Raw genomic sequence first — 25266 nt, 5'->3', positions numbered from 1 at the left:
CCATTCCATCCCTTTGAGTGTAAGTGTGTTCATTCTGTCTGGGCGTTTGCCAAGTAAGACTGCATAAGGCTGCCCTGTGTCCTTCTTCTTCTTCTCTTGTATATTCCCTTCTTTCGTTTCCTCTTCGTTATTGTACAAAATTAATAAATTATATTTGTTCCTCCTTTACTTTGGTTCCTCTCATCCGATCGCTTGCGTCCTGTCCCCTATTGAATATCGGTGGCACGATATAGGAACCGCTCAGAATCGGGTTCGTCTTTCTGCTAACGGCTCGAGCTTCGGATTGCTAAACCGCTCGGCAAAATTCCATCTTGTCCGTGGCTCGGGCAGAAGTAGCGCCCTGCTTTGCGGCGAGGTTGGCGAAGGTATCTGGGACTCCATTGACCAGTCACCCTGGTCAATCTCAACCCCGCAAAGGAGCGCGATATCTTCTAGGACTCGGACGGCCAGCTTAATAGACGAGGAGATTAAACCCCCCTCAGTAAGCGGCGCGCCGTAATTGAGATTTTGCAACAATTGGTGTCAGGAGTGGGATTGGACCGGAACCAAATTTTTTAATCCATCTGAAAAATTGGGTCAAAATTAGGAGCGGCCAAAATCTAGTATTAAAAAACCAAATTATATCGTGCCATGGATGGTCAAGGCGATCGGATGCCGGTGGGGGAGATAGAAGAGGGATAGAGGCAACCCAGGACCCCAGGGAACAATTGGGGGTAATGGAGGAGGAGGTTGAAGAAGGTGCGGTGGAGGGGGTTGCAGGCGCACAAGATGGCGGCACCTCGCACATGGTCACGGCAGCACAAGATGGCGGCGCCTCACACGTGGCGACGAGGGCCGCACCCACTGCACAAGTGAGTCCTAAAGACATGCAATTATTTATGGCTGAAATGATGGCATTGATGGCCAAGCATAATGAAAACATAAAAGAATGGGGGGCAGAGTCGAGAAAAAACATGCGCGAAATATTTGGTAGGGGGGGGAGGAGGCGAGATGCGAGAAGAATGAAATGACTACTCGGATGGACACTGAACTAAAGGAATCCAGGTGCGATATGGAAAAATTGGGGAAGGAAATAGACCGCAGGTCGAGCGGGAAAGGCACACGGGTATGCGACGGGGTAACGCCGTTTGAGAAGCGCGGGGTGAGCGAAGGTGAGCAAAGCACTGCCGGGTGGACCGGGATAGAAATCGCGACACGGGGTGTGAAAAACCCGACGGCCACCGAATTGGACAAGGCAAATTCATGTGAACCCGCGGTCGTCGAGGGAAAGGAAAAATAATTAATTCAAATTGGAAAAGAAATAGTGGAAATTGGGATGGAAGAGACGCCGGACTTAGAAGGGCACTCGCAGGGAGAGATGGAATATGTGCAAAGTCCGTGCTCGCATCATGATGCCGTGCTTAATCCTTACAAAGATTTGCAGGTGTTGGAGCGAGGAGGAAGAAGAAGCACCAAGGTGAGCAGGTTGGTATATGGGGCGAAGAGATTTTTCGGAAGAGTGTTTGTCGCGAAATTAATTTTCGCGCGCTTGGGATTGAGACGGCACCCGGGCGTTTGTGGAGGGTCCCTTGTGAGTGGTGTGAGAGAAAATGGTGCGCGTGTGCAAATGGTGCCGGAACGCGAGTGTGTTACCGAGTGCGAGGGAGAATGCACGGCAGAGTGTGATAGTGGGAGTGATTGCGATACAGGGGGTGAGGTGGTTGTGGCGGGTATGCGAGAACGCACACCTGAGTTGGTTGTGGCGCGTGTGCGGGAGGGTACATCGGAGTACGTGAGTGGGTATGTGCGTGCGGAGGTACACACCCGTGAGTGTTACGGAGTACGTAACAGAGGAGTGGTGTGCAATGGAGTGTACGAGTAGGATGAGTGCGCAAGGTGCGCGAGAGGAGTGGTGCGTAACAGAGTGCGTAAGAAAGGGGTATGCACGAGCGAGTGCTGTGACAGTGTGTGGGATGTACGAGCGGAATTGGAGCGCCGGGTTTGGAGAGTGTAAAAGGGGTCGCGTATGCGTGTGAGCATGCGAGTCAAGCATTGACGTTGACCGGGGCAGCGTTTAGGCCGACGTATAGCCGACGCGAGCCCTCGGTCCGTGCCGGGCTTTGTGTACTGCGGGAACCGGCGAGGGTCGTAATCACGGCTGTTTCAAAAGAACCGCCGTGCGCGATCCGCGCCGGGCCCCGCCCTGCACGGTCAATTCCGAGCTTTGCTAGGCAAAGCCACCGGCCCGGTTCGAGGGGTGGTAGGAGGGGTCGGACCGGCGCCCCCTTGTGGTGGCGGTGCTCCACCCGGGCAAGGCTGGCCCATCACGCTTGGGAGCGCAAGGCCCCGCGCCGGGATGGTGCTTGGAGTCTTGGCCCGAGCAAACCTCCTCCCCTGAACCAAATGCCGGACGGACCCAACCGCAGGAGACCAAACCACCCGTATTCATTGCTCGGCTTTGCGAAGCCGAGCTTTAATGATGCAACGACGTACCGAGAGGCTCTGAGTGAAGTGGACTGATGGCGATAGTGATAGTGTGATTGGGAATTGATGGCAAATGGTATATGGTGTAGAGGGGTGGTAAATTTACCATCCCTCACATCGTATCACCTCATGGGGGCAAAGGAGCAGTAGTTTTATGGGGTTATGGCGGTGGAAACCAAGCCAGGGAGGGTTTGGTTATTGTTAGGGATCTAGAATTGACCATAGGTAACGTTAGATTTAAGTAGTAACATGGTACAGGTAGAGGGGGACGTAGAGTAGGGTAGTTGGATTATAACGATGTGGGAGCGCTTAGTATAAGGGAAGACGGGGAGCGCGAGTTTCAGAAGGGAGTAGTTAGATCAGATGATGCTGTGTGTGTGTGTAGAAAGAGTATTGAGCAGAGTATTGTGAGTGTGGGTGAATGGAATTGTATTGAATGAAGAAGCCTGGGAGGAAAGGAGGGTGCAAGTGCCACCAGGTGTGTGTGAGCACCAGGTGAGTGTGCAAGTGCAGGTGAAGCACAGGTGTATGGAGAATGGTTGGATGAAATGAATGGTCTGGAGTGAATGGAGCATGGAATGGATGGTGTGGAGTGAGTAGTGTGGAACATGTGGAGTGGAGTGGTTGGTGCGAAAGGAGTGGATGGGGAAGGATGAACCCCTTCACGAGTACCCGGGTCGGGTAGTTTAAAAGTAGGTAGAGGGAGTAGGTAAATTGTGGTTGGATATTGGCATCTGTGGTGCGAGAGTAGCAGAGTACTGCTTGTTGGGTGCATTAGTGGAGTAAATTGGCTGGGTGTGTGGCCTGTTAGAGGTATGGTTAGATGAGCACTCCGCCACTGTTAGTCTGTCGGACAGGTGAGGCCGCAGGTAAGCTCTGGGAGCCAGGTAGAGTTCAATGGGGCCCGAGGATCCAGGGAAGGACCCGGGTAGCCCAGTGCCAGAGAGGGCACCGAGGGGGTAAGTGCCAGGGAGGGCCTTCCCCAGGTAGGTAGGTTAGGGTGAGCATCAGGTAAGCTCGGGTGGCAACGTGCAGTGGCGGAGGTGCACAGGTAGGTAGACCTGTTAGGAGCGCCACACGACCCAGCCTTGAAATTGTGCGAAGGCACAGTGTGAAGAATCGGGGGAGTGAGACCCCAAATTGGAGAGCACCACAGTATGTTCAATGGGAGTTCGGTTCTTAGAACCACATAGTGTAAAATGGCCAATGGTTTGGCAGGGAAAGTACCCGGGTAGTGTAAAGTGTATTAAAGTCATTTAGAAAGTAGTTCGGATTTAAAATCCCTTCGCACCATATGCATCCACTCACTGAGGTGATAAGACTCCACACCGTGTGATTTTTGCAGTGTTTGGATGTAAGACGCATCATGACGTGGGGGTGACATTGTGCTTGTTTTTATTCCATCTCTTCCTCCTTAGGAGGGATTGATGATGAATTGATTGGTGGCAAATTTGGTTTAGAGGATTGGTAACCAATTGGATTAGGGGAGATATGGGGAAGACGAGACAGTAGTGACGGATTTGTAAATGTGTAGATTTTGTAAATACGGGGTAAGGGCAAGGGTAGGATAGGCGACAGGTGGGGGGGGGGGGGGGGGGGGGGACGTACGCTAGGGACGAGCTTTCTCCGCTCGCTCTCCAGTGCCCTTCCTGTCTGCATTACCTTGTATGATGTGTACCCTTGCGACCTTGCCCCGATGCTTGCTTTGTTTGGTAAAAGCTTGGTAAAAGTAAAACCTCTTGGTAAAAGCAAAACACCCACAGCCCCACAACAAAGAAACTAGGATCCCTGGCTTCTATAAATGCACAGCAAACAAATGCATTATTCACAAGCATTTACTAGAAGGAAACAAATTCTGTAGTTCTAGCACTGGACAAAAATTCCCCATCACCTCCTATATGAACTGCAAATCTACATGGGTCATATACCTAATCACTTGCCAAAAGTGCACCAAACAATATGTTGGAAAAACTGAAAATACACTCTACACACGATTTAATAACACCCGGTCAGAAATCAATAACTTCCACACCAGTCAGGGCAAATCTCTACCTTACACGATACACTTTAATCAACCGGATCACTCTATAAATGACATTCAGATCTCTGTCATTGAATCAATCACAAATCGATCACACACCACGATTCTGAAACGTGAGTCCTTTTGGATACACAAACTTCGGACAAAAGTCCCTCATGGCATAAATTTTGATGACTAAAGCATGTTCCCACATCAACCCAATCAAATTGTTAACCGTAACCCATTCATTCATTCATCATTCATTCATTCATTCACCCTACCTTTATATGTCATTTATATAAATATATAAATATATTATATGAATATAAATGGGATATGAATATATGCTTGTGTGTTTATGTATGTATATCTCTATATTTGTATATGCACGTGCACCCTAACGGAAGTGACCGTAACGCAAACGATCACTTCCGTTGAACTTGGGGCTGGTGAGTGAACTTTGGCGTGGCTCTTCCTTCTGTATGCATTTTCTACACACATATCACCATACATACTTGACTGATATACATGCCTGCTGTTTTTGTAGACTCAGAAAAGACCTTTGTTGGTCGAAAGCTTGTCGACAATTAAAGATCGACGTCCTGAAGCTACGTCCGCGTCTTATTTAATCTAACGATTATATATATATATATATATATATATATATATATATATATATATATATATACAGTCACGTGAAAAAGTAAGTACACCCCATGTAAAGTTTTGACTTTTTCAACATATTTCATCATACAGCTATTTGATCTTCATTTCAACAATATTGATAGATAAAGGTGATATAATATAACAAATATCATGAAACATTTACATTTTGTAGTCCATTGTATCATTTAAATAAACATAAATGCAAATTTCACATGTGGAAATTTCCCCCCCCTCCCCCGACCCCTTCCTCTCACTCTCCCTTAGTATCACAATCAGCAAAGTGACGGTAGTATTTGTTGTGGTAAATAAAGAAACATGGAAGTGATTTAAAAAAATAAAATAATGGAGTCTCACACACTCGACCTGCTAGGGCGGGGCTAACAAGGGCTATTTATATTCACTTTGACTTTGCCCTTTCACATTTTGACCAATTTTGTCATTGTATTTTCTCCATTTTCTCATAAAAAGTTTGTCAAATTCACTTTCTGACAAGTCTGAAGGGAGTCGTGCAGCCATTACCCGTTGCGTGCTCATATAACCTTGCCGTAGATTACGTCACGCAGATGACGTCATGACCGTCGCGATTTTTCGGGGTGGAATCCGACGGATTTGCCTTTTTTTAACTGTATCACCTCAACATTTATTAGAATCAAAAACCACGTTCCACATTACCACTAAGAGTTAAAAACCACAATGTCTATTCAAATTTATATAATATCAAAAAAACATTTGTGTCCGTGAATCTTTTAGCTGATTTTTAAAATTATTTTTTCCCCATCGAGCAAAAAAAAATGAAAAAATTCTTTCACAAAAATTATTAAAGTCTAAGTTATACTGCAGTGTCCAGAAGAAAAAAGTTTAAAGGCTTACCAAATACCTCCGTCTCAACTTAGATGTTTTCACATTTCCCTCAACACACCTTCATTGCTTCAATTTCAATCAAAATAGCATTGGCAATATACTTGAGGTAACTTTTCTCCATTGAGAAGTAAAAGTTAGTACACACAGGAGAAAAACTCAACTACAAAGACAGCGATTCACCAGTATGGCTACTCAGTCTTCACTTTTTATGTTTAATTCGTTTTTGAAAGACATGGGAAGCTCGCCCGCTTTCTGCACAGAAATGATGAAAGCAGAAAGAAGAGGAAAGAGGAGAGGAAAATTGGGAGGTCATCCTACCTCTCTTTTGATTGAAAATTAACTACAAAGTGCAATTATGTGTTGAAAGTTTCCACCGATTCATTTTCATCCAACCAGTCATACTATTCCCAGAAGTAGTGTGAATCGACTGAAGTCTCCATGGAGGTGTCAGTCACTCGATAGTAGTTGTGTCAAGATAGAGAGCAAATGTTTCCAAAAGTGGTGCGTTTGTGGTGTGTGTGTGTGTGTGTGTGTGGTGTGTGTGGTGTGTGTGTGGTGTGTGTGGTGTGTGTGTGTGCGTGGTGTGCGTGGTGTTTGTGGTGTGTGTGTGTGTGTGTTAGACAACTCTCATCTCCAGAAGTCAAATGTGGCACTATGCTAACTTAATTTTTTAAAGGGCTAAAGAACACCAATGATGTTTCCCCAACCTGCCTGAAATCCACATGATGATGGGAATTGAGGCCGCACAAGCTCAAATCAAAACTTGAAACATGCAGTGACCAATCAGGTTAACCAAATTATGGGGAGCAGTAATGGGCAATTCCACATGTTAGGGAGTGACAATTTGAGTCATTTTTCTTATCATCCACACTTGTCGCACCAAAGCCATGCAACCAATTCCTGCTTACCATACACACCACATACCCTATGAATTCTGCTTCACAATAATACAAATGAAATTCCTACAAATGAAGGGGATGTCAACTAATTAATGACAAAAAAGTCCGTTAGAGACGCTGTCTTTCTATGTAAATCAAACATTTAAGTCAGCTCCACATTGCAATAAAAGTCTAGCAAAATTATGGTTAGATACACCTCAAATACAGGTATTCTGGAACTCTCAGACATCAATATTGCAGAATAAACTGAAAGGTTGCCATTATGGAGTGACGAGTCACTATCACTAACTGTCGGAGACCCTAAAAGTATTCATACAATACCAGGGTAAAGAAATACTGTAAGTGAGCAAAGAATTAGGAGCATTAAGCAACAACTTAGCTTGAAAGAATCTTCAAACAAAACTTTTGAAAATTGTAAACATTTACAAATTATCACGAACTATGGGTAAATGCGTGACAAATTACTTGAGAAAAGAAACTTGTGTGCACAAATACACGACTTTCCTAATGCACTCCAGAATGCTCGGCACGCATGAGCAGAAATCCCTTGCAAAGAGGTTCATCGGTGTGGCCGAACGTACATCATGTGTGCCAAACAAGGATGGTTACATAAAATAGCTCACAGTCTAAAATAAACCAAAAATACCTGGAAACATACCTGAGACAAAGAGGTGTGCCTCGGCCCAATGAAAGATTTTTTAGAATTTTCTGATCAACTCGTCCAATAAGGTGAAATCTTGCGGCACGGACTGCAAAAACTCCCGGTGGTGGGCCTGTGCAGAGGCTATAGACGGGCAGGCTGTGGACAATGGACAAGCATGTTCTACCTGTCCTTCCCTATCATCCCTGACAGTGAATGGACTTTGAACCTCGAGAGAATACTTCATGTGAACATGGCAGGATTGGATGGACTATTCAATTGGAAAGACAATGCCATCATTACCAACATCCAGGTAGACTTCCCAGAGAGACGCTGTATCTGGTTTAGTTGCTTCTCAACACCATAAGGAACGTCATATCTGGGCTTGTCAATGCAGAGAGTAAGTTTAAAATGACGATATTTACTATTAATTATGTTTGGGAGGAGTGAGGGGTAGGTGTGGGAGTGGTTTGGGCTGTGAGTGCCATTATCAACATATACATTAATCTCTTAAGCATTTTGAAAAAATAATATTAATAATAAATAAATAAAACGGGTGGAAGGGGGGGGGGGGTATTGCAATCGGCTCTGCCCATCTGTCAAGCTCCCGTGGACTGAATCTTCTCTCTTCCTAAATGGTTGTGCAGAAATTCACCAAACTTAGTAGTTATGATCACCACATGGCAAGAAGGTGCAAGAAGAGCATTATTTTGGCCCTGCCCCCCGGGGATCAAAATCCTTTTGATCCCTGCCCCTGAGGAAAATCCCCTTGGGGATTTTGAGATCCTTTCCAGTTGTATATGCCCCCACATTGCCCGTATGTATGTATGTATGTATGTGTGTGTGTATGTATATGTATGTATGTCAGATTTGACCCCCACATGATGCCCCAGGTGGTGGGAACTTGGAAATGGAATTTGGAATCATTTAGAAATTTTGATGATGAAATTTTTCATGTTGATGATGATGATGTTTTTTGATGATGATGATGATGAAATTTTTTCATGTTGATGATGATGATGAAATGATGATGATGATGAAATTTTGATGAAATGAAAAAATGATGATGAAATGATGATGATGATGAAATGATGATGATGATGATGAAATTTTGATGAAATGAAAAAAAAAATGATGAAATTTGGAATCATTGGAAATGGAATTTGGAAATGGAATCAAATGGAAAGGCGATTTTACTCAAAATTTTATATCGGGTCTTTCCTGGTGGAACTTTGTCATCTTTCAACCTTGCTTTAGGTGGGAAGCATGGGGATTTGAGATGGTGTGCCATCGACTTTGCTCTAGTTTTTGTTTGGTTCTGAGACCACAAGATAAATGGTATGAGATTTTTGCATTTATTGGTAATAGGAGAAGCTTTTGTTCAGTGTGTGTGAGTCTGTGTGAGTCTGTGTGAGTCTGTGTGAGACTGTGTGAGTCTGTGTGAGTGACTGTGTGTGAGTGTGTGTACACATGTGTTTCATATCCACTGCCACTGCTAGTTTGTACTAACAGGAGGTAGTACAAACCCGATACCTCATCCACAGATATTTCTCGTATTTCCGCGATTTCCATTTGCCTTAGGAACAGAACAATTATGGTTAACCATTTTGCAATTGCCACTCTTCTATCTAAAATGCTGAAAAAATAGGTTTAAAAGACTATTTGAATTACAGATTTCACGTTAGCAACAGCAGGTTAAAAGCACCCGGTGAGCAGAACCGAATCACGATAACCACACAGAACACGTGTGAAAAAGGCTGCATTTATACACAATTTTGAAAGCCCCATATTAATGAAATGCGGTTCAGACCAGTTTTGGCATAAAGTTTCACTGCAGTGAAGTCAAATGACATTTCTCGAACACACAATAGTTGTGATGGTCAATGGATGGTTGGGGATGGACATTTAAACCTCGGGGTACACCAACACAGCACTTGTGTTCTTTCTCTGGGAAAACAAAAGCTAAACCCACCTTCTTTAAATAAATTTTTAAAAGCTCAAGGCACCTGGCATGTGCCACTTGAGTCACCTGTCCTACAAGGGCTTTTGTGGACTTTTTGGAGCAACGAATGGTGACAGTCACCAGGATGCGCGTTCGGTTGACATTGACTTGGTTGGTTCCTCAATTTTATCATCGGATGTACGTGCATCGTACTCCGGGTGGAGACTGACCGATTCGCAGTGCTCAACTAAATATCGACTCAATGGTTTCACACTGTGTTTGGTGGGTACTTGGTAACAATGTTAGACTTCCAGCATTCATGGAGTTCTGGCTTATCCTTATCAATATCTGCTTACATGACAGACAGCACCTCAATTTCTCTGCAGCATTTTCTTGCAACATGGAGAAAAGATTCAGCTTTGACACTGGTTCACCAGCTCGATTAACCAACAACACCTTCCGCTTAACATCACCACTGATCCCATAGACTGTTCCTTTACAATAAAAGGTCGCAAAAAAAATTCCAGGACAATTGGATTCAAAAAATATATATATACATTTGTGGATAAATGAGAGATTTGCAAGCACTAATTTCTGTTTGAACCGACTCACTGCCCCATCTGAGAAAACCCGATGACCCTGATAATCAGATAACTTGATGTCAGCGTTGTGATGATTTTGCAGAGGAAGCGACGTACAGCATAATTTCCATGTTGAAAATCATCACCGACAATAACGCAAGAATCGATGGCATTACTGTCTACGCAGGCACATACGGTGAACATGGCAACTTGAAGTTGGCTCCAGTGAGTACTCCAAGGGGAATCACCAATAGCAGGGTGGAAGGAGAAGGTGGACAGACATGGACAAACAAGGGATGCAGGTAAAGATGAGGGTTAAGGGAGAACGCAAGGATTGGACAAGATGGACACATCAGCAAAATATTGTGAGAGGTAGAATGGTTTAACAGGTGTATAAGGATAATGGTTTTGGATGACCTGAAATGGTCGTGAACACCTGTCTTGAAGAACGGGAGGGAAGAATGAGATCTAAGATAGCGTGGAAGGTGGTTCCACAGGTGAGAAAAGAGAAGAAGAAATGCTTAGAGGTAAGCAGTGGCTCTCGATTTAGGCAGTTTCATTAGGAGGATGGTGCTGGTGGATGTCCTGTAGATATTTGAGGGAGATGAGAGGGACAGAGCACGGAGAAGGAAGAGGGTGCAAGACCACCGACGAGTCGGTGACACATCAGCAGCCTTGCGTCGCTCCTCAAAGTGCCTGGTTTCCTCTTAATGAATGTACGCAAAGAAAAGAAAGGGAGATACTTGTACACCTCGGATGACGTGACGTTTACTGGACAGTTCCATCTTTGGTCACTTTTGATGCTGCTGCTCAATTTTCTCCAACAGCAATCATATTGATCATCAACGGCATACACTGTGTTTAACTTGCCGTGACAGTTGAAGCATTTTCCTGACATGCATTCAAAATCCCAATTACACAGAACGGCTCCCAGGAATTATGAATATGTGGTGGACATTTCGGCTGCATGGGGTTTCAAGGCTTCCAAGATGCGGATATTTTTGTGGTATAGGCAGAGGTGACATCGTGAGTAACTTTCCCTGACAACAACCATTTGGTGGACGGAATGCAGAAAATTATGACAGTTCGATCTTGCTGTCAGGGTAGGTGTCATAGAACAGAGTGCACTGATAATCAGCCAATTAATCAGTGAATCAGATAATGAATAAGATGCATCATGAAGTTTTTCTGGACCTTCACCGTGGGCCTTTCCTTTTTTGACAGTTTCAAAGTCCTTCTTACCTGATGACATCCATGAAATGTCTGCCTGCTGGTAAAACTTGACTTCTTCCCCAATATAAGCAGAAATATCATTTTGAGGATTTGAAATCATGACTTCATGGGAGAATCCACAAAAGCCAGTTGCTTCACAATCACAGCACGCTTCCTCGGTGACTTTGGTGAAGGGCTCCAATGACTTGGTTCACTGCCTTTCCAACAGTGGAGTTTTTCTTGTAAGCTGGGGAAGCAGTGGTGTGTGCACAGAAGTGGATTTTTTTTTATTTATCCCAACATCATCGCAGACAATTTGTTCATTTTCCCAAACTTTTGAAAGATTCGCTCCTCATGCATCTTTTCCCCCCATTTCTAAATCAACTCCCCATGTATATCTCAAATGCTTTTGGCGCTAGCGGAAGTCAGGCATTGCGACCAAGAAGAATGCAGTTGGAAATCATCCAGGTTTCCAACTGAATGACTTCACTGCCAGCTTGCTAAGCATTAATTACTTGGTGTTAGAAAAATATTCATTTAGCTACATTTAAACTACAATGGAGCCAAGAGGAATATCGTTATTATGTACCATTCGTTGGATGGTAAACAATTTACAAATCAATCAAAATTCATGCTGCTCATCATAGACAGAAAACACCAATAAGTATCAGTACTTGCATTGAATTCTGGAATAGGCAACATCGTACCACCTATTGTTTGAGCCATAAACAAATCAGTTTCATCAATGACTGTAGCCTGTCGCTCCATAAAGTTATGGAGTGATATTTTAGTGAATTTTTGCATCATATTGAAATTCTTTAGATGACAGGAATGACAGGATGGAGAAGACCGAGAAAGACTTGGCTAAAGATGGTGGAAGAAGAAATGCAGGCAAGGGGGTTAACAAGGAGAGATGCAGAAAATAGGGCAAAATGGAGAAGATCGTCATGGGGACCGCAAGGCTAACCCCCGCTCTAGCAGGGAAAATGGCCTTAAAGTGTATGTTGTTGTTGTTGTTGTTGTGTACAGGGCCAACTACAGAATCAATGGGTGGTACGAGTTGTTGATGAAATAAAATTTGTTTCTTTCTACTTCCATCAGGCCTGGTGTTGGCTTTATGGTTAAGGTTGCTGGCATAAGATCTTAGGGTCTTGAGTTTGAGCTCCTGTCATGCCATTGATCAATAACAGGTTGGTTGGCTCGGCCTGTCACCCTTCCAATGTTTGCAAAATGAGTAACACGCTTACTTGGACGAATGAGCGATTTGTGCATCCTGCGTCGGAGTGGCGAACCATCCAGGATTGTGCCCACTAGCCTAGGGAACTGCTTCGGCAGCCCTATGCATCTCAAGATGCAAAAGGAGTTGTCTTCTTCTTCTACTTCCACCAGCTAATGAGAAAACTTTAAGAAGTAACACTTGCTTCATTAATTAAAATTTTAATTGCACAGTCGGGGCAGGTGACTTCAGTTTATCAGGTTCAACAATTCACTTCAGATATGGGACAATGTATGGGAATCTGTTTTTGGCTCCGAGCTTCATTAATGAACTAATTAAGAAATTACATGCTCTTTATGATATATTCAACACATTTTACTGTTTTCTTATGGATGTTGATATCACCAACTTCATAAAAACTCGGCCTGTGAGCTCAGTGGTCATTATATGTTCTGAAACTGCACATTTCTGCCTTTCCATTGATGTATAACAAATGCTTCAACTCTTGAAACTTACATTTAGGCCTGCATGGACCGTTCACATAGAATTACTCTAATGCAGAGCATCTGGAACAATATTCTAAAGTCGTACATTGATATGGCAGTATGAAAGCAAGATCCAATGCTCCGCATCGAGCAAAAGAATCACGTACTAAATACATTCTGATAACATCAAATCATTAACATTGATAAACCAGTTGAAATTGGTAACGAGTGCATATGCAAGTGAGTGTGCGACCATTTCTACATGTCAGTGTAATATTACATAACATGCAGCATTTTGGTGGCACTCAGTTCCTTGGAGGCATTGACAGCCAACCACAAAGCAAGAACCATCGACAAATTAACACCAGATCAGATGGAACAGGTAGATAGATCACCAACCTCCCTGAATGCCAATGAGGTAGCAGGGCTTTGATTTCACAATTCAATAGGAATAAAGTTATTCTGGCAGGGCTGGCGCGTTTCTATTACAAATAAAAATATTTCTGGTGCCTTCAGCCAATCTTAAATATCTATAAAAGTCTGGCATGAGAGCCCAGTTTTCCCTCACTTATGCCACCTCTCTATTTGGCATCGGCAGCTAAGTCGGCGATAACCTTGATAAAAAGGGGCCTTTGCTTAATCACAAACAAAAAATAACATACCTATTACCCACGAGATTTATTCCGGCACAAATAACAATGCTATCAATCACTTGCAAGGTGCACTACATGGTACAAGTACGTCGTATCGAAATCCACTTTCATGCAAATTGCTATGAATTCAAATGATGTATCAAAAGTGATGTCTTGGATCACAGAAAGGTTGCTCCGCATGCCAACGCATCACGATTTACACACAAGGTACAGGGATGGTAAGACGTATCACACTGGATTAGATTATCCACTCCAAATTGTCATTGCAGCAATTCACGGTGAAAGGAAAATCATCAGCGCAAACCACCCTTTGGATGGGACACCAAGTAGGTTCCATCTTAGTCCGTGGGCTGAGTAGGGTTTACATGCACCCCCCCCCCCCCCCCCCCCACAACTTAACTTCCCGGGTATGTCCATGTACCCCCCACCCTAGGGGTTAGGAAAAACCATGTTAACAGAAAAAAAACTCATTCCCTCATAGTTTGACCTCTGGTGACCTCATTTGCATATAACACATATCATTGTAAAGAGTGTCCCAGGACAAACATTTTGAGGGGTCATATGCAACCATAGGATGACGAGGTAAAAAGTTATGGCCATTTGAATTTCGCCTACCCCTAATTTTCGGAAATCACTGACACAGGGGGGGGGGGGGGGGACATCAAAATATGCGTGGGAGGTACCTTGGGAATGAGTTTTTTTTCTGTTAACATGGTTTTTCCTAACCCCTAGGGTGGGGGCTACATGGACATACCCGGGAAGTTAAGTTGTGGGGGGGGGGGGGGGGGTGCATGTAAACCCTACTCAGCCCATGGACTATCTGTTTGCACTCATCCGTAGACACAACACAAATTGCACAAGACAGGCAAACACAAGCCCGTAGAAACCTTCAGACTATGAAATTTTAAATCCAATTCATGGAAAGATGGCTGCATAATCATAATGGAACATAAGAAGCATGTGCAAGTTTGGGGGTTTTTTTTGTAACGAAGAAGAAAAATCATGAGAAGGTTAAAACATGTGGTTCGATTGGGCATGCATGTAGGCTGAATTTAGCAAAGCTCTTCACTATGATGGCATGTCATACTTAGGCCAAGCTGGTTAACACACTGTTTAGAAAAATATGGCAATAATGCAGTGATCAAGCAGCAAAACCAACTGAAGTGGGATGATGACCAAAAAAAAAGAGAGAAAATCTGTCTGGAGAAAATAGATTTATGACAAAGGAATATTTTTTAAATTGTTCACAGTAACTTTTGACTGAGGGTTCTTCTTCTTCCTTTTACTCTGCTTACAAAATTATAAATCTTCAGAGAATGTTCATGATAGTCCCTCCCTCTACAAACTGCTGACATACAATTCCGAAGTAACCAAACCAAATGCTAGATTATTCTATTTACGGAAGTAACCGGAAAAAAATATCTTTAGAACGTCAGCAAACGTTTTAAACATGTTAAAATCGAAATACAGCATTAAAACACTTAACACCTTTATTTATCTATCTATAATTCCACTAATCTCTGTGTGTGTGTGTGTGTGTGTGTGTGTGTCTGTGTGTGTGTGTGTTTGTTTGTCTGTGACCGCTGTTTCTCGACAACCACGGGTCCGATATACTTGAAACTTGCCAGGTATATTGCTGGGGACCCGAGGATGTGCCTTTTCAAGGTTTTAAATTAATCGCAGAAGTAGTTACCGAGCTATGTCCAAAAAACGATTCAACCAATCAGAGAGCAGCGAGCTATCACGTGTGCCGAACGTGGCGAACAGACTGCCTCGGATGGCACATTTGAGAGCGTATTCATTTATTTCCCGTCGGCAAACTATGTTGGCGCTATGTTGGCGTTAAACTATGTTTTAAAACTAATTAAAACTAATTTGCGATTCTTTCGCTTTCCTGCGATATGCGACCTTCCGGAGCTCCTGTGAGAGCGTGCGCCATTACGGATAGTACGGGTACGGGCATGCCATATGTTGGCGTTAAACTATGTTTTAAAACTAATTAAAACCATTTCATGTAAATAGAGGGGGGGGGGGGGATTGTCACTGTACTCGCAAGCCGTTCGCCGTTCGCTTTGGCGTTGCGAATGGACCAAAACATTTCATGAACCAAACCATTTCATGTAAAGCGTTCGCCGTTCGCTTTGGCGTTGCGAATGGACCAAAACATTTCATGGACCAAACCATTTCATGTAAATAGAGGGGGGGGGATATAATTTTAGATATATATATAGTACGGGCATGCCCTAGTTTATTCAAAACTATTAAAATAAATAACTCACCTCAACAAACATTACATAGTAGTCATAAAGAAAAAACAACTCATTCCATCATGAATCATAGGTTATAAAGCATACATTTGTCATAGGTACAACAAATCATTGGCTTTCACATGGTGCCGTTCCATTCAGAACCCAACAACCATGAGGAAAGACTTATTGGCACATATACAGGACACTGCATCGAGTGGGTATTCCCTCAGATGGTACATTAAGCCAGAGGAACAGACTCCCACACTGGTCATAGACGTCATAAGATGCGTTAGTTACCCAAAGCAAATTACAAATTCCTGCCCTAATGCGGCATAGCTGTGCCTCAGTAATGAGGCAACCAGCAAATCAGTCAGAATTATATTCGGGTCCAATATGCATTCGCAAGAAGATGATCCATATGATGATCATTTTGATTAGAGTTTTGTTTTGAAAATAACTACAAAACAGCTGCATTCATCCCAACAACAGTGGCAAAGATTAGGGCAAAAGTAATTAGTATGAAGTAAGTAAAATGATATATGTGGGAAAATTACATGCTCAGACAAGGAATCAAATCCAGGTCCTCTGGTGAACTGTAGCAGGGCTCTGCCATCCGAGCTATGCCATCATCTCTGCCATCTGCCATATGGGCGATCCTGACCATGCGTGCAATTTTCCTACACATAGAATTGCCACTCTTTCCGTCACCGTTTCCGGGGCACTTTCCATCAATGCCCCGGAAGCATTGCCAGAAAGAGTGGCAATTCGATGTCTGGGAATATTGCGAGCTTGGTCCGGGTCATCAGGGTCAGTTGGCAGAGCACTGGTACGGTTCACCAGAGGACCGGGGTTTGATTCCTGGTCTGGGCATATATGTGGGACATTTACATCAATTTAATTATTTATAATCCTGTTCATTAATGTAATAGTATGAAGTAGTACGACATCATAAAACCTCCAAATTGCACCTCAGAGTACTTAACACAAATGTGCAGTGCCATGTCAAATTCAAACTTGTGTAAATACTGCACGTTTCCAAGTGACGAGCATTGAACAGTCACTCTGCTGACAGTAGTTGAACAACATAACTTGGATATGTTATGTTACAGTACAGTAATAGTTTATTGACAGTCAATATTTGCCATTTTTTTATTCCAGAAATATTTTGTTTTCTGCTAACAACCTAGTAGTAAGGTCGATATATGGAAAATACCCCCTCAACCCCCAAAAAATTGCTACAAAAGGTTTCTCAACTGATTCTGGTAGGGTTTAGTGTACTTTATAACATACTAAAAGTTTACCAAAGTAGGACCCCCGGAAAAGTGTTTTTTTCAAGATGGCGTCCAAGATGGCCGCCGAAACCTCTTAATGATCATAACTATGTAACTATCAACTCAAATTTGATGATCTTTGTGTCTATCCCTAGGTTTTTGGGGGCAAGGAACACATTAAGACCATTAAAAATGAAAGTGGGCCATTATCTAACAGGTTGAGGGGGCATTTTCCATATATTGACCTGAAGAATGTGTCGAATTGGATCTAACTGAATAGTGTAGCAGCATAGCAAACCTGTTGTGCATTTTGTGATACAAGCACCAAATTTGGCACAAATGTACATTAATATGTTGCGAACATTTTCAGATATTGGGCCACTTGAAATTCCGTAATTTTTTTTTTCAATTTTTTTCAAATTTCGTAATTTCAAATTTTTCGGGTGACACCGTCACAATTTCGGTCTTCGAGGCCGGCCGATATAGTGGGGCGGCTTAGCCCAAATATTCAAAAGAATTGTGCATTTTGTGATACAAGCACCAAATTTGGCACAAATGTACATTAATATGTTGCGAACATTGTGTGGTCAGCAATGAAGACGAGAGTCTGAATTACATGTATGCAAAAGACTTTGTGAACCAGTGAAGCAAATACACGGGTAAGCATGAATTAAATCTAGGGCATGATATAATTTCCATGATGTTTACCTCTACACTCAATGGTGGAAGGAGGTAATGTTTTGATCCCAGCTTGTCTGTATGTCTGTTTGTCTGTTAGTCCACAAAATTCCAGACAAAGCTTGTAGTAGTGGTAGTTGTAGTGGTAGTGGTGATAACAGAAATTGTTATATAGAACTGAACTTATATTATTATTATATGCAGAAAATAACTTCATTTCTATATGCCCTGCAATGGACAGGTTAATTGGTTTATGCACTGAAGGGGTCACCCTGGTGTGCACTGCTGTGTTCTGCCTCACTGAGTTGTTCAGGTATGATGTACTCAGCACAAGCTTCCGGTCGGCCCGGAGGTGGGGGTGCGGGGCCTGTCACGGAACGTCAAAACAAACGGCCTGCCGGGGCCGCCCAAAAGTCGGGCGTGAGGGGAGCGTCCACTAATGGAACGCCTCTCGCTTCCCAGATCGAGGGCCACGTGGTCAGGAGAACCTTGTCCCTTCCGGTCACACTTTGCCTATCGGCCGGCCTCGAAGACCGAAATTGTGACGGTGTCACCCGAAAAATTTGAAATTACGAAATTTGAAAAAATTTGAAAAAAAAAATTACGGAATTTCAAGTGGCCCAATATCTGAAAATGTTCGCAACATATTAATGTACATTTGTGCCAAATTTGGTGCTTGTTTAACAAAATGCACAATTCTTTTGAATATTTGGGCTAAGCCGCCCCACTAGAATAACTAATTCTCATCTTTCTCTTTTTCAGACATGATTCAACAATGAGTGCAAGCACAGCCAGTCAAGCTTTTTGTCCAATCTGCAAGGAGGAGATCGAGGATTCCAGTGATAACTGGGTTGCAATTCAGTGGAAGGGGGCGAAGGGAATAAATGAAGCCAGTGTAAAGCGGAAGGACGATCTTGTAGTTGAAGCCAGTACTAAAGTGCATAAAAGCTGTCATCAACAGTACATAAATGATAAAAACATTAAAAGCCATGTTGCAAAGAAAAGTAGTGGTTCTGTGCCACCAAAGAGTACCACAAGACAATCAAGTGGAGGTTTTGACAGTGAAAAGGATTGCGTATTCTGTGGATGTACAATTGATTTGGACAAGGGACACTTTAGCTGGGTACGGACTGACAAATTTGTGGAGACAATTGTGGAGGTCTGTGAATCCCGTTCAGATGATTGGGGACATACTGTAAAGGGTCGGATTGAATACTATTTACGAGATTTACATGCAGCAGACGGACTTTATCATCATTCGTGTAGTGGAAATTTCCGGTCCTTCAAGTCTGTGCCTTTAGAGTTCCAGAAAGCCCCCGAAGCCAAGCGCAGAAAGTGTGGTCGTCCTAAAGATGAAGATAAGTATGAAGCATTTCAGAAAATGTGTGCTTACCTAGAACTGAACAGTGAGGAACAACTAACTGTTACATCTTTGAGCCTCATAATGAAAGGGTATCTTTGTAATCCTGATTCGGAACCGTATGACAATTACAGTTTGAAAAAGCGTCTTAAAGAACGCTTTAAGGACTCAATTTTTTTTGGTGAAAGAGAAGGCGTGGACGATATTGTTACGATGAGAGAACAAACGTCGCAGATTCTGAGATCATACTACAAGCAAACGTGTCAGGAAGGCGATGAAGAGTCCCAAAAACGCGCTATTATTGAAACTGCTGCTAGGTTAATCAGAAGTGATATAAAATCTCAGGTTTCTACCGTGACGAATCAGTATCCAAGTAGTGATGATTTAAAACTTGATTCAGCCCTATCGTTCATTCCGACTAGTCTGCGGACAGCACTGGAAACATTGTTCGTTGGGAAAGACACAAGACGCAAGGTTGCGGCAGTTGGTCATGCCATAATTCAGGCAGTTCGCCCACGAGCTGTCATTGCACCGCTACAAATGGGACTTGCTGTGCAAATCCATCATCTGTATCGTTCGAAGTTCATTGTGGATACTCTTCATGAAATGGGATTCTGTTGCTCATACACAGAAGTGATCAGATTTGAAATAAATGCAGCGGATTGTGTGGAACCTGATGTCCTAGGTGGTGATGTAGATTTGCTGGAGATGTCTGTCCTCTTTGCCGCTGATAATGTTGATCATAACGTTATCACTATTGACGGCAAAGGGACATTTCATGGAATGGGTGTAATTGCCTGTGTCACCCCTGGAAAACGGACGAACCATCTCATTCCGCGAAGACAGATCTCAGAACTGAAAACTGAAAACAAGACAAAAATTCCTATCTTGGAGTACAGGTTTGCAAGGCATGCTTGTCATGAGGTAGTCTTCGAGGACCTGCCGAGATTTCTTGACTGTGACAAGAGGATCGATATTCTGTGGGAAGTCTCCCTCGGCTTCAAAGAGGCAACACCGAATTGACAGGGGATGATGCATATCTTGCATCACGGGAGCCAGCACCCTGGGCAGTCGTCAGTCAAATTCTTGCCTATGATCAATATGTACTCTGGAGACAAATCGTGCATTGTGTCTACATTAGACTTTGTTTGCAACCTTGCCATGAAGCACAACCTTCCCACCATTGTAACTTTTGACCAGCCCTTGTATTGGAAGGCTACCGAAATCATCATTGATGCGCCACAAAGTAGTCACCTGAAAGGCATTGTTCTGATGTTGGGGTGTTTCCATACACTTATGAACTTGCTGGGGGCCATAGGAACTCTCATGGAAGGGACCGGTCTCAAAAACATACTTGAGACTGTCTATGGAGAAAATGCAGTTGTGCACATGATAACAGGGAAAGCTGTCCAGAGGGCTTTGCGGGGCCATCTTCTTGTTGACAAGTGCCTACATAGCCAGCTTATAACGGAAATGGCCAAAGACGATCCCGAGATTCAGACACTGCTGGATCAAGCCGAGGAATTGTACTCCTCCCTTCTTAGCAGAGAGACGACGCTAGGAGATGCTGCTTGTTCTGAGGTTTTGATCCAACTCGAGACAGTAACGGAGAAGAAATCTGAACTTGCTCAGACCTCAAAGACCAGCAAGTTGTGGCTGAATTATCAGCATATGGTTGGCATGGCAAGAATGTTGATCAAGGCGGATCGTACTGGGTCTTGGTTGATGCATTTGCAGGCAGTGTCCAATTGCCTAACTGTCTTTGCTGCAGCTGGGCACTTCAATTACCTGCGATCTGCTCATTACTACCTGCAGCAAATGAGCAACCTGGAGGAAAAGCACCCAGACGTTTATCGAAAGTTCCGTGATGGTTTTCACGTTGTTCGTAGGAGCAATCAGTGCTGGGCAGGGCTTAGTAGTGATCTTGTCATCGAACAAACGTTGATGAGGTCTCTGAAGAGCACTGGTGGTCTAACTCGCGGCAGTGGGATGACCGAGGACATGCGAAACCTTTGGACCTTATCTGCACCTGTAACATCCGAGTACAACATTGCGATGCAGGATTTCACAAACCTAACCTATACTACAAGTCCGCAACACAAAGACTCAACTGAGGCGCACATCAAAAGAGATGCATCTGATCTCGAGAAAATTCGGATAAAGCTTGCAGCCTGCTCACCTTTCACATCTGATCCTACTGTGAGAAACATTGTCAATGGGATAGTGGCTGGGCCAGATGTGAATGTACATGACTTTGAATCGGTTGGAAACAAGATCATTGAAGATATAATCGGAAAGTCGGCATTTACTTACAAATTCAAGCGGAAAGACAGAGCCAAAACCCTTGGGAATATCTCTGCTGTGAAGATTGCTCCTGATCGTACCATTGATCCTGCCCTTCTGTTCCAGCGTTTCCTTCTGGTGTCAAGGTCAGGAGATCTTTCCCTTGAAGATGTTTTGACGTATGAACTAAGCCCCTACCCTCCAGCCCTCTGAGACCAGGAACATTCTTCGAAAAGCAGACAAACCTCAGCTTGCTCAGGCAATTCGAGACCATGCTGCGGACTTATCAAGTGAGGCTGTGATGAACTCTATTCCCAAAACAGATTGTTACGTGCTTGATGGTGGCTCTTTGCTCCATCGTTTACCGTGGAACAAAGGCGACTCATATAATGCAATAGCTGAGTCTTATGCAGACTTCACTGTGAGACATTACGGACAAGCGACAGTGGTGTTCGATGGCTATGGTGAAGGTCCCTCCATAAAAGACAACACACATCAGAGACGAGGAAATAACCTGCACCCTATTGTTAGTTTCACTGCAGAAACAGAGTTTGCAGGCAAAAAGGACGACTTTTTGTCTCGTGACAAAAACAAGGCAGACATGATTGCTCTCATCAGCACAGCACTAACTAAAAGGGGATGCCATGTCATTCAGTCACCAGGGGATGCAGACGTTGATATCGTTAAGGCAACTGTTGAACGATCCCGTCATTGCACCACAACGTTGGTCGGTGAGGATACAGATTTGCTGATCTTGCTCCTTCATTACTCCAGAACAGACAATGAGATCATCTACTTCCGTTCTGATGCAAACAAGCAGTCAAAAGAACACAGAGTGTATAACATTAACCTGTTGAAAGAAACTTTAGGAGACGATGTGTGCAATGAGTTGCTCTTTGTACATGCCTACTCAGGATGTGATTCTACTTCAAGGATTTTCGGCATCGGAAAAAAGTCAGCCTTCCGGAAATTAGTGAAATCTGATCCTGTCATGAAGTCCTGTGCTAGTGCATTCATCCTTCAAAACAAATCTCAAGAGGACATATCAGATCTTGGCAAAGACCTGATGGTTGATCTCTTTGGTGGCAAGTCTAATGATACGCTATCATCACTGCGCCATATCATTTTCACCAAAAAAGTGGCAACTGCTCAAGCATTTGTCACTTCTGAACGGCTCCCCCCAACATCACCTGCAACAATATTCCATAGCCAACGTGTGTACTTTCAAATTATGGTATGGATGGGGATGGCAAATGAAATGAACCCAACTGAATAGGGATGGAAACAGGAAAATGATCAGTTAATTCCAATTATGACCCAAAACAATGCTGCGCCTGACGAACTCTTGAACATTATCCATTGCAACTGTTTGGGGGGATGCAAATCCTCTCGATGCAGCTGCAGACGCTATGGACTCCGCTGCACTGCTGCATGTGGCCCTTGCCAAACTGAAAACTGTGACAATCCAAACAACACTCAAGAGGTTGATACTGAGGAGGAGGATGACACTCAAAACTGAACGCTCTGAAACTTATTCTATGGACAAAGGTGTTTGTGCATTAGGTGACAGCTGAAGGTCATGAGTTCAATTTCATAATGATTCAACAGCTCAGTAATATCCAAAGTTGTCTTAATGTGTTCCTTGCCCCAAAAAACCTGGGGATAGACATCAAGATCATTAAATTTGAGTCAATAGTTATGGACTTGCGGTCATTTGGAGGTGTTGGCGGCCATTATTGACGCCATATTGGATTTTTGTGTTACATATAATGGCCCACTTTCATTTTTAATGGTCTTAATGTGTTCCTTGCCCCCAAAAACCTAGGGATAGACACCAAGATCATCAAATTTGAGTTGATAGTTACATAGTTATGATCATTAAGAGGTTTCGGCGGCCATCTTGGACGCCATCTTGAAAAAAACACTTTTCCAGGGGTCCTACTTTGGTAAACCTTTAGTATGTTATAACGTACGCTAAACCCTACCAGAATCAGTTGAGAAACCTTTTGTAGCAATTTTTTGGGGGTTAAACTGTATTTTGACCTGACTATAGCGTATCCCTGGTGTTGGGCTAGCGGCAAGGGTGCCGGCTTAGGATCCTAGGATCCTGGGTTGGAATCCCGGTCTAATCGCTGAATTAACGCCAGGGGGGTTGACTCAGCCTGTCATCCTTCCGAGGTCGGCAAATTGAGTACCAGTTCACTGGTAATTCCCTGCTTGTCGTTAAAGGCGGCAAAAAGGGTTGGCGTCAGGAAGGGCATCCGGCCGTAAAACATTGCTTCAAAAAGGCGACCGAAAAACAACAACAACCACAGTTCCCGAAAAAGGCCAACCCCCGCTTGTGGGGAAAAATGGCCTCTAAAGGTGGTTTTTTTTTTGGTTTTTTTTATAGCGTTGATTTTAGTAATACACACTTATTTACCAAAAAATAACAATGCAAATTTGATGTATGTCGCCCAGGATCAGACGTTACATCGTTTTGTTTCGACCTCCGAAAAGGTGAAACTGCGCCAATTTATCAACTAAAAGTAAAGGTCTTGATGATAATGTTAATGTAGACATTCCCTTAGGAAAATAAAAAGGTACAAATGATGTCAGATGACCAAGCCAGAATTCTTAAAATTACTTTAAACTCAAAGTGCCCATTATTCTTTTTCCAGTTACACAAGTCCCAGAGATGCATTTAGGATAAATGAAGAAGAAGAAAGAAAAAAAGAAAAGAAAAAAAAGGAGAAACAAGATAGTATTTATCAATAATCTCGCCAGGGTATATATAGATTCGAGCAAATCTGAGAATGAACAATCTATACCGAAGTAGATCTGCATATGGACACTGACTACTATAGGATGGGCCATCCTGAATTGAAGAAGATAAAATTGTTATGCAATATAGGGCAAGACCCTATCCATTTTCATTGGCTGTATATTCCACCAAATTTTGTAATGATTATGTGAGGTACAGAATTAAAAAAAAAATTTTTAAGTCTATCTGCACGATTGTACTTAGAAGAATATACATTTTAAAAAACCAAAAAAAAAACATGAGAAAACTACACCTGCAAACTTCAAAAGGACAGCTAAATGGAATGTAAAACAAAAAAAAATATGCTGGAACACTGCAGTCCTGGCTCCGCAAAGGCAAGAGCACAATTTAGATGTGAGGGATCTCTGCCGTCACATCCGTGCCTCGCGTCTATTCGAGCATAACTGACCGGAGATAATAATAAACAACAGCACCAACAATTAATTGGAATTACACAGCTTTACATATGTAAGGAAAGGAGACACTTCCTGTGTAACAATGTAAAGGAGACACTTCCGATCAAGTTTAAGGTCGTTTTGGGGTTTGCATTTGTATCATCTTTTTGAACAAAATTAAATTCAAAAAAGCCAAAAGGTTACTTGGTCAAAGTGTGGCAGGAGCTGTTTTGTATTTTAAAAGCAGATATCCAATGCTCATGGAGCAGCTTGCACACACCATGCACGAAAAAAAAAAGAAAAAAAAAAAGGTGACGTCACAGTGTACTTTGACATTCATAAAGGACATGAGTAAAATTGACAAGGTATGAATCAGATTTGAACCTGAGAGTCCAGCATAATGAGCCATTGGTTTCAGATAGGAATGCTAAAACAAGCCAATGTTTATTACTAAAATAACCTTTAAACGAACCTCATGAGACCACCGTGTAAGATAACGAGCTAAATACTGCAATATACTGAAGTACCAAACAACGTGTATGGATTTTTTTATATAAAAAGGACACCCAAAGACAATCAACAGGCTTTT

At 43.0% G+C, this 25266-nt stretch overlaps 1 protein-coding gene across 19 annotated transcripts in view; it reads right to left on the bottom strand.

Annotated features, from left to right (window-relative positions):
• Positions 1-25266, bottom strand: part of LOC137431350 (dnaJ homolog subfamily B member 6) — a 132232-nt gene that overhangs the window by 47870 nt on the left and 59096 nt on the right. The gene's annotated exons all lie outside the window — the stretch shown is intronic.

The sequence above is a fragment of the Myxine glutinosa genome, chromosome 7 (assembly GCF_964187855.1).
Source record: "Myxine glutinosa chromosome 7, kmMyxGlut1.1, whole genome shotgun sequence".
Lineage (NCBI taxonomy): Eukaryota > Metazoa > Chordata > Myxini > Myxiniformes > Myxinidae > Myxine > Myxine glutinosa.
The sequence above is the reverse complement of the archived record's forward strand: the minus strand, read 5'-3'. Positions and strand labels throughout refer to the sequence as shown.